We start from the raw sequence: 10,180 nt of genomic DNA, 5'->3' as shown, positions 1-10,180 counted from the left end.
TTACCTTCTAAAACTTCACCTTTATCACTGGATGATAATCTATTTCTGTACCTATGTATACATGTACTGTCAAGTTGATCGATTTATGTACTATCGTCATTGTCTTCTTACTTTGTTAAAAACTTTGTTTAGTGTTTAAAACTTGTTGTGTTTGCCAATTGAGTTTTATCGAATTAATGTATTGTATAAATCATTGTGGAGCTTTTCTCCCCGGGCATCCACTGAAAATGGGTACTTTTTGGCCCAGTGGACCTTCCCGGTAAACAAATGCAAATAAATAAATAAATAAATAAAATCACTGAAAACTGGAGTCACTAAATAATGACATACATTTGAGTTTCAGACTTCAAATCCTTCAGAAAATGAGTGCTAAAGTAAAACCTGCTATTCTCCCTGTCCTCTCCTCATATTTTTAACCTCCAATAAAAAAGCTTATTTTTTTAATCTGTACATAAATATTTTACTTACATGTTTTTTCATCTGAAATGCCTGTACTTTTGTTTATAGACTACATGAATCTCACTTTTGTAAATCATTACCTATGATTAGAAATGTTATGCATTTTTTTAACAAATTGTATATTATCTCTGCATTTTTCACTGTTTTACTACTTTATTTACTTTTGTATATTTCTATATCCTGTGGAGCTTTTCTCCCCGAGCCTCCACTGAAAACGGGCTCTTCCAGGCCCAGTGGACTATCCTAGTCATCAAACTGTAATAAATAAATAAATAAATACATAAATAAAATAAATTCTAGCAAATTTCTACATTTATAAAAGCAATATTTATAATCTGTCCCTGATTTTAGGCCTTTCTTCCCCACCCTCAATCCCCATTAGTCTTGGCTTCGTTCAAATTTCTTGTTTTAAGAATTTGATAGATATGCTTGTAGAGCCTTTATCTCTGCTTGACTTTCTCTGAATTTTTTCTGTGATGAGACCTTGCATAGCTCTTAACCGCTTACCTCCAGAATCAGGGAAAAATCCAAAAATAATTAAGGCGATCAGGGACATTTTTTAAAAAATATTAGTACTATTAACCTGAGAAGCTGATGTAATAACAGAATGTTAATTGACAAGCATTTTCTGAAATAAACTAAATAACTCTAAAAACTGTCATTATTTATTAAGTGTAATCCACCATCTTTTCTTCTAAAATCGCCAGTTTTAGGAGGGACCATAACTCACAAGTGTCCCATGTTATGAGTGAAGGGGGGCAAGCGCCTTCCCACTTTTAAGAGGCTTCAACAATTAAGAAAAAAAAGAAAGAAAAATACTCTGCCGTGGCAGTGTCATTTCCTTTAAAGAGGACCATGCATGCATTGCAGACATGCCAATACGGATGTAAATTCAGTTCACACGAGCAGAATTTAAAACTAGCCATTCCGAGGTAAGTCTGTGTGTGTGTGTGTGTGTGTGTGTGTGTGTGTGTGTGTGTGTGTGTGTGTGTGTGTGTGTGTGTGTGGTTGTGTGGTTATTACTACTTTAATTTTCATCACAGTCAAACTTAGAGGTGTGTCCATGAGGTCATTATAGTTTGTGTTTGGGCTCAGGACAGTGTGGTCATTATTTTCTTTTACTTTTCTCACAGATCTCAGAGGTGTACAAAGAAGGTTACTGTGGCTTGTGTAGGAGTAGGGTACTATCTAGGAACAGCACAGTAGAATATATTATCACAGTCATTGTTTCACTTTCCTCATAATCACACTTCAGGATTGTATACAGGTAGCTGCCTGTGACAGTTTGGGATGAGGAATAAGGAGGCATGCTATGTATATGCATGTCTGCAGTCACTTGAAATACATGACTGTGGCCGTTTGAACTTCTGCTTTCACCCCAGCCTAACACCAGAGTGATACTTGGCAGTCTTTTTTTTTTGGGGGGGGGGTAGTAGGGAGGCAGGCAATTCCCAGATAGGACTTGTGTATCCAGATTGTTAGTTTACTGTTGCTACAATTTTGTCATCTTTGAATATTGTCTTGGGTACAACTTATGTCTTTCTTGAAGGAAAAAAAAAGAAGACTGAAATTATTTTCTTACTCGTGTTTCTTTTTTTTTTTTTTTTTTTTTTTTTTAAGGTCACCACTGGATTAAAAGGCTGGGAAAATGCTTTAAAATACATCCCAGAACATCTATAACCCCATGGCTTCTTAGGCCCTGACTTATTTGAGTTATTTCCTAAATGGTTATTACTGTGCTGTCTTGGTCAGGAAAGATGTGTTGAAAATATGCAAGGAAAACTAAAGCTATACAGCAACACCATTTCTTTCCTCAATCATAATTTCTGTTTAAGTCATCATTGGTTGAAAAGATTGTGTGAAAAGAAAAAAAAAATCTTTAAAACACACTTCAGAACATGTAGGAAGTTGTGGCTTCTTGAAAAAGCTGAAGAGTAAGGCAAAATGAGACAAAAGGAAGAAAAAAAGTAGTGTGCATAGTATGGGCAGCCCAAAATGGAGGAAAAACAGGGGAAGACTGAAGGGTATGAGGGGGGTACTGAAACAGTAGGTCTAGGATGTCATTTCATCTATGTCCAGACCTGTACATTAAGTTGCCGCAGTGTATCATTGTTGCAACTAAATGCCAGTAACCGTAAATATCCCCTTGTCAGATGGTCCAACATAGTATGGTACACAGGCCTCTTGTAATGTAAGAGTACTGTAGCTACAGGTCAATATGTGTGCACTACTCCTAAAACTTTGCAGTATGAAATAAATTTTACTTAGGAAGGGTGGCAGTGACAAGGTGATATGTAGACTTGAAGTGCTCAAGGGGCCCCCCCACTTGACATCTGCTAGAGGTCCCCAAAATGGTAACACCGGCCCTACAGGCCCCCCTGCACCCCCCATGTTTCTTTATTTAAATAGTCCGCGTTTCTTTACAAATATTTCATGCATGAGGTATGTACAACTTTTTTCTAAGCCTTTAGCTTTAAACAATTAATAATGTCAATATATTTATATTTGCAATAGTTCACTTGAAACAGGTGTGAATGAAGATTTAAGCATAGTACTTGGAATGTACTGCATTCCATTGCTGCTTTTTAATGCAAGTAACAGTGACGACTTTTCCACTAGCTTGTTTCTCTGTGTTTGTATGAAAATTACATATAAACAGTAAAGGTGCCGTGTTGGGCTTCCGACATATATGTATTAAGCTATAATTTGCAATAAATGTTTTACATATTAATATGGCTGACAGAGGTCTACTTATGTTTATTCAGAAGTAGACGAACAATAAACGTCACGTGGAGGGTGTTGGGCGGGATTTGGGCGGTGCTTGCTACTGCACATCTGGTGGGGTAGTGTTCTAATACAAAACCAATTTAATTATCATGTGAGCTTCCTAGTTGAATATGTTTGGGATCAGATTATTCATAAGTGAAGGGTTTACCCTTACATTACTAAAATGTTGGTGCATAGCATTTGCCGTGAGTTAATCACCTGACTGGGTCTCGCCTGAGGAAAACCCAGAGATAAAAGATTGAGTGGTGTGGAAACGCCATCTGATGTAAATGTTTGGAAATACAGCTGTAGATGGATGTGAGTGTAGGAGTGGGCAGTGATATAATAAAGAGGAGATTTGAGGAAGAAAATAAAGAGTTGGAAGGAATTATTAAATCTTAGCTAGACGTATGAGTAAACATGTACTGTTCACGCTAGTAGCACTTTATGTTCGCTCCATATTTTACGCTTAAAAGTACCAATGTGGACCTTTCCATCAATATTACGTCTTTGGCCAAATTTCTTGAACAAAGTAGTAAGGTATGGTTCGAGTATATCCAACAAGCCAGACACGTTGCACTGCAAAGCTTTGCCATGAAAAAAAGTGTCTTGCATTAAACAATTTGAACAAAGATCACTGCTAGTGTATTTTGTAAAAGAGTAATCCATAGCTAAGTAAACATGAATAAACTATATTTTAAACAGGTTTCTGATTTGGGGCTTTTATCACTAATCCTTGAGCAAAGAAGTTCAGACCTACAACTGTTTTTCTACCCACTCAGCAACTGAAATATCACTACTTTGTCCAGTAGTGTATTTTTTAAATTACCATTCAGAAACATTGCTTTAATGATGTACTAAAATGAAAACGTCAGACTTCAACAATAATCACGTAACAAGTGTTTCTGTAATGTGCTTAGTTATTACTAAAAAAGAGGTCATTGTTCCCCTCTACTCAACACTCATTAGACCCATTATAGAGTACAACTCCCCTTTTGGAATGTACCTCACAAGACATCTGCAGCAGCTGGAAAGGCCGCAGAAGTACCTCACAAAGAGGATTACTGGCCTCAAACAGATGCCCTTCATTGACTGTCTTAAAAAACTCCAGATTTACTCCGTAGCATATCACCTACTCTGAGGTGATCTCTGCCTAACATATAAAGCTATGTCAAACCCAGAGCTGTTGGACATGCTACACCTAAAGAAATCCCAATCCCTCTGAGCTACACGCTCTAGGGACCTATACATTGTCACCACAATAAACAGGACATGATGGAGGGATAGATTCCTGTCCCAGAGACTTCCCATACTCTGGAACAGGCTACCCATCTATGTCAAACAAAGTTCTTCATTAGCACTCTTCAAGAAAAATCTTGATGAGTAGATGGGAAATAGGAAATACACCCCGGGGATCACTTCTGTGTCTCTGCTCGACAGTGGCACAGGAAAATAACTTTCTTGGGTGGCGTAAGCCAGGGAACCTTGTTGGCTAGGCTTACGCAGGCCCTCGGGCCGATAGCCTAGTACCTACCTATGAACCTATGAACTACTTCAAGAAGTTCATTTCAACATAGTCTATTTACTCTACTCAGAGAGGTTCGTGCTTGTGCAATAGCAGAACAAAGACATAACAGCCTACTTTTGTTTCTCTCTTTGCCTTACAAATTCTGTATTAAATGAAAGCTGTCTGCTCCATCAACCACTCAATAAAGAACAAATAAGCGACCAAAATTAAGACAGAATGCCAGGCTATGCAATGTATACAAAGAGCCGTCGTAGAAATAAGATGTAATGAGTTTTACAAACACTTCAGCAAATCAGGTTTATGAGATACTGAATTAATTTCCTTATACCTCCATGACCGATGATTTTGTCCCAAACTTTATATAATATGGGGGATTTGCATGCTAGTAATAAATTGTAAAAGAAAAAAAAAAATAATTTAACTTAAAAATTCGTGAGTCAATGTACCAGTAATAATACCTTTAATTTGTTTACTGTAGTTTTAACTTTTTTTTTTTTTTATTAAGTCACCAAGTATGAAATAATAGTAGAGGATTACCGGCCTCAAACAGATGCCCTACGCAGACCGTCTCAAAAAACTCCAGCTTTACTCTGTCGCATATCGCCTACTCAGAGGCGATCTCTGCCTAACATACAAAGCTATGTCAAACCCAGAGCTGTTGGACATGCTCCACGTAAAAAAATCCCAATCCCTCTGAGCTACACACTCTAGGGACATAAACCTTGTCATCACAATAAACAGAAATGCTGGAGGGATAGATTCCTATCTCAGAGACTTCCCATACTCTGGAACAAACTACCTATCTATATCAAACAAAGCTCCTCATTAGCACTCTTCAAGAAAAATCTTGATGATTGGATGGGAGATAGGAAATTCACCCCGGGGATCACTTCTGTGGCTCTGCTTGACAGAGACACAGGAAAATAATTTTCTTGTGTGGCAAAAGCCAGGGTACCATTTGCCTAGGCTTATAAAGGCCCTAGGACCAATAGCCTAGTACCTGCCTGTGAACCTGTAAACCTGTAAAAGATATATATTTGGTTTGCTTGTAGGAATATACTTTCAGGGATCATTTCCATAGTTTGTACCTAGAGAGATGCTTTCAAAAGTGAGTGGTCTTGCCAGTTACAATGACAAGTAATAATGTTTTTTCCTGAGCATGAAGAAGTTAGTAAAATATTTTCATATATGTTTTACTATTCTTGATGACTGCTTGTGCTTAGCTTATAGCTTAGCATGAAGGAAAAAGCATAATCCGGGTGGTTGTTAATAAGCAAAGTGAAAATAGGAAAGCGGTGGTGCACCACGACAGTGAATGCTGCTTGGTTAATGTATGATGTTTTAGAAATACCCTGAGCCCAGTGTGCAGTATTTACAGTAGGTGTAGCATTTTTTAACATTTTTTGTTTAGCAGAATCCCGTGAGTGTTAAAATTACTGACGTTTTTGTTTTAGTGCTTGAGTTATTTATATATTTTCTTTGTGACAACAGAGTAACATTTGATATAAGATCCGATGCTATCCATGTAATTATTGATCACAGATGGGTCTTGGATCCGAGGTAGGCAGCGCAAGCTTCTCCATTCCCAAAAATCCCCTGCTACCCATAATCCTCAGATTTTGTTTGCTGCAAATTGTGAGTGGACGTGCTCTCTGAAGCTCAAGTCTTCTTTAAAGATAAGTAGCTCCTTTTTTGTGTTTCTTGGGATTTTTTTGGTCCCCTTTCTCTCTTTTATCTTTTAGTAGCTATTTCATGGGCAGCCGCAGTGGTGCAATGGTTAGCATTGCCACCACACAGCAAGAGGTTCTCCAGTTCGATCCCTGGCTGGGGTGCCTTCTGTGCAGAGTCTGCATGTCCTCCCTGTGGTTGCATGGGTTTCCTCCGAGTTCTCCAGTTTCATCCCAAAGACATGCTGTAGGTAGATTGGATACTCTAAATTGGCCCTAGGCATGAGTGCATGTGTGTGCCTTCTGTGGAAGGTTGGGCGGCGGGCTGGCAACTCGACAAGGTAAAACTCCACTGTCAATCATGAGCAGACAGGTGATCCGCTGTGGCAACCCCCTAACCAGGAATAGCCGAAAGAAGAAGAAGATCTTTTAGTAGCTAGTTCCCTCCCCTCCATTAGCCATTTGTCAGTCTGTTAGGTTATTTTTCGGGTTTCCCACCTTGTTCCATTAGTGGTAGTTCCTTTCCTTTCTGCAACTCTCTTTCCATCTCCTCCTTTCCTTTGGGTGAAAGTGTGTGTGTGTGTATGTGTGTGTGTGTGTGTGTGTGTGTGTGTGTGTGTGTGTGTGTGTGTGTGTGTGTGTGTGTGTGTGTGTGTGCATGTGCAATGTGCAACTCTCTCTCTCTTTCCCCCTCCTCCAAAGTGTGTGTGTGTGTGTGTGTGTGTGTGTGTGTGTGTGTGTGTGTGTGTGTGTGAGTGTGTGTGTGTGTGTGTGTGTGTGTGTGTGTGTGTGTGTGTGTGTGTGTGTGTGTGTGTGTGTGTGTGTGTGTGTGTGCGCGCGCGCTGGGAGATTTGAGTGTTGTCAGGATGTCAGACAAACCCTCTGGGTTCAGACACTGCTCCTCATGCAGTCGGAAGTTAGATCCCGCCGATACGCATGAGGAGTGCGTCTACTTACTAGGAGAGCCCCATTTAGAGGTTGAATGTGATATCTTTATGGGATTCAACCCTAGGGCTCTCCTAGAACATAGAAATAAGTTGTTGCTTAAAAGTCTTGCTAAAGGGGGTCCCCCTGGTGTTGGGTTCCCCCTCTAAAGTCCCTTCGGATCCCAAGATGAAGACCTCTTCCTCTCAGGACTCCTGCAAAAAGGCAGAGGCTCTTGGATCCCAGTTCTCTGGATCCGAGCTCAGCCTCGGGGGCATTGGCTCTGGGAACCTCAGCTCCCTTAATCAGATCCGACTCTTCAGAGGCTCAGAGGTCCTCGGATCTGATCAGGTCCAAAACCTGCTCGGATCTGACTGGTCTGTCGGATCCATCTGTAGGGTCCTTACTGCCCTCGGATCCATCTAGGCCATTGGATCTGACTGCTTCCTCAGAGCCTATCATTATTGGTGATGTCTCAGCCACTATTAGAAAGTTGCACCCAAGGCAGTCCAGTATGTCTTCCTCCAGAGACTATAGACCTTCAGCTCAGTCAGACCATGCTTCCATTTCCTCCAGGTCTACCAGAAGTTTGCTTCCATCAGACATTGATCTGATGATGAGGAGCTTCCTTAAAACCCAAACTGAACTTAGCTTATTACCGTCCCCTAGCCACTTGCCGAGGGGCTCTTCACCTTCATCAGACCTCCTGTCACCTCATCCGAGTTCAGTTTCCCAGGGTCAGAGCTTTCCCAGGGATAGGTTGTCAAGTGTCGGGTAGTGTTTCCATTCCCACACTGCCTGGGTCCCTTCTAAGTTTAGCTCCATTGCCCTTGGAGCTGGAGATACTTCGGGCCCAGGAGGTCCACAGGGGCCACCGGGGTGGGGGATCCAGTCCAGAGTGTGCAGACTGTTCCCTCCCCTTGGGGGCATCTGCTTTGGACAGCTCAGGACCGATATCATCCAGGGACATTGGAGCTGTGTCAACGTCACCCCTTCCGTCCCAGTCAGCCTTACCCAGCAGGGATGAAGGTGGGGCTTCCTCCAGTCTGTCGGCCTTCCGGGCAGTAGAGAGGAACGTCTCCGGATGGTCGGCAGCCTCTATCTCAGCTCTGGACACCCCCCCTGCTCTCCTGCTCTCCAGTCCATCATTCAAAAAAACAGATACTACTTGGAAAGGAGTGAAATTGAGGCATACTACCAGATTACACAACTTGCACAATAAGCCATTGTAGATAAAAGATATAATGCGATATATAACACCCTTCAGCAAATCAGGTTTCTGACACCCTGAATTAATTAACTTATGCCTCCTGGCTGATGATTAGTTCCAAATTATACATAATAAGTACTAAATTAAATAATATTAATTTTATCTTGAAAATTCGTGAGTCAGTTGTACACCATAATAATTTTATTTTACTTACCATATTTTTATTTTTTTTTCTAAGTCCCCAAGTATGTAATAAAAGTAAAAGCTATATATTTAGCTTGCTGTTAGAGCACTGTTCAAGACTATACTTTCAGGGATCATTTATATATATATATATATATATATATATATATATATATATATAAATATAAATAATTGTTTGTTTTAACTAGAGAGATGTTTTCTAAAGTGATCGGTCTTGTCTACCACAAAGACGAGCTGTAATGCTTCCTCCCGAGCATGAAGAAGGTAGTTAACCACATTATATGTGTTTGCTGCTATTGATGATTGCTTGTGCTGAGCTGTTCTTGCTTAGCACCATAGTGGAAGCATAATCTGAGTGGGTTTTTTTTTTCTTAAGGTTAAAATAGATTTACGTATTATTAATTTTTTGTCCTTGCCTCTTTCGATTCTTGGTATTATTCAGGAGGAACTTGTTTTGTTAGGTATGTTTAGACGATTTTACCAGTGTAACTAAATGTTCTCCAGTTGTAACGATGCTATCCATTTCTGAAGTGTCTAGTTACTTGTAGAACATATTCTATTTGTTCGTGATTGCAATTTATTCTAGTAATGTTATTTAAATGTACTTCTCTCTTGTGAGGATTTTCTCCCCTTGTGTATAACTACTTATCAGCTACTGTAAAATGTTTGTATGGGTGTTTTGTGTAGCTCTCCTCCCAGCTCATTGTAATATATTTAATCTCTTTCAAGGCTTTTCTCCCATCTTTATAATTACTCTTCACCTTCTGTTTAAATGCTTTTCAATCTGTTGTGGAGCTTTTCTTTCTAGGCCTCTTCTGAAAATGGGCCATTAGTTCAGTTGGACTTTCATCGTTATCAAAGGACAAAAAAAAATCTGTCAGAACTTTAGACTGGTGAATACATTGTTTTTCACACCTTTCTTTTTTTCTCTTTTTATTTCAGTTAGTAAACCACAGCCTTTATAGTGTACTAACTGCACACAACATCTATGCTGATATCACTGTGAACTAGACATTACTGCAAACTCATATTTTCTATTAAGCACAACATCTGTCTCACAAAAGATTGCTCATTTAGACAGCCTAATTACAAATTATAACTTGTTTTCTTTCTCTGTATTAACTAATCCCCATGTACATCTTGTGTATTGTGATTTATTTTCTCATTAAATGTCAGGGCAATTTGAACATGGAGTGAACACAAATAGCAGGGCATGACCTGGTCTTCTGTCGTTTCAGGCTCACACAGTCTTGCACACATTCACATAACACTTAATCATGTCTGTCTTTGATGTTTATAAAGTCATACTACACATCCGAACTACACATTTTTCCACAATGTATTTTTCAACTGTCCTTTTTTTTTGTCAATTGGAAATAAAAGATGTACTTTCCTTTCTAAGAACAAGTGGATATTTAATAA

The 10,180-nt window shown here is 39.5% G+C and overlaps 1 non-coding gene and 1 pseudogene across 1 annotated transcript; both read left to right on the top strand.

Moving 5' to 3' along the window:
* The first annotated feature begins 5,803 nt into the window (after positions 1-5,803).
* LOC122807325 lies at positions 5,804-6,017 on the top strand. Its single transcript, XR_006365637.1, has one exon. It is a non-coding gene; the product is annotated as a small nucleolar RNA U3 (small nucleolar RNA).
* A 2,912-nt stretch (positions 6,018-8,929) lies between these two features.
* LOC122807327 lies at positions 8,930-9,118 on the top strand (annotated as a pseudogene).
* The last annotated feature ends 1,062 nt before the right edge of the window (positions 9,119-10,180 follow it).

The sequence above is a fragment of the Protopterus annectens genome, chromosome 7.part0 (assembly GCF_019279795.1).
Source record: "Protopterus annectens isolate FY-2018-M chromosome 7.part0, PAN1.0, whole genome shotgun sequence".
Lineage (NCBI taxonomy): Eukaryota > Metazoa > Chordata > Ceratodontiformes > Protopteridae > Protopterus > Protopterus annectens.
This window is presented reverse-complemented; position numbering and strand designations above follow the sequence as displayed.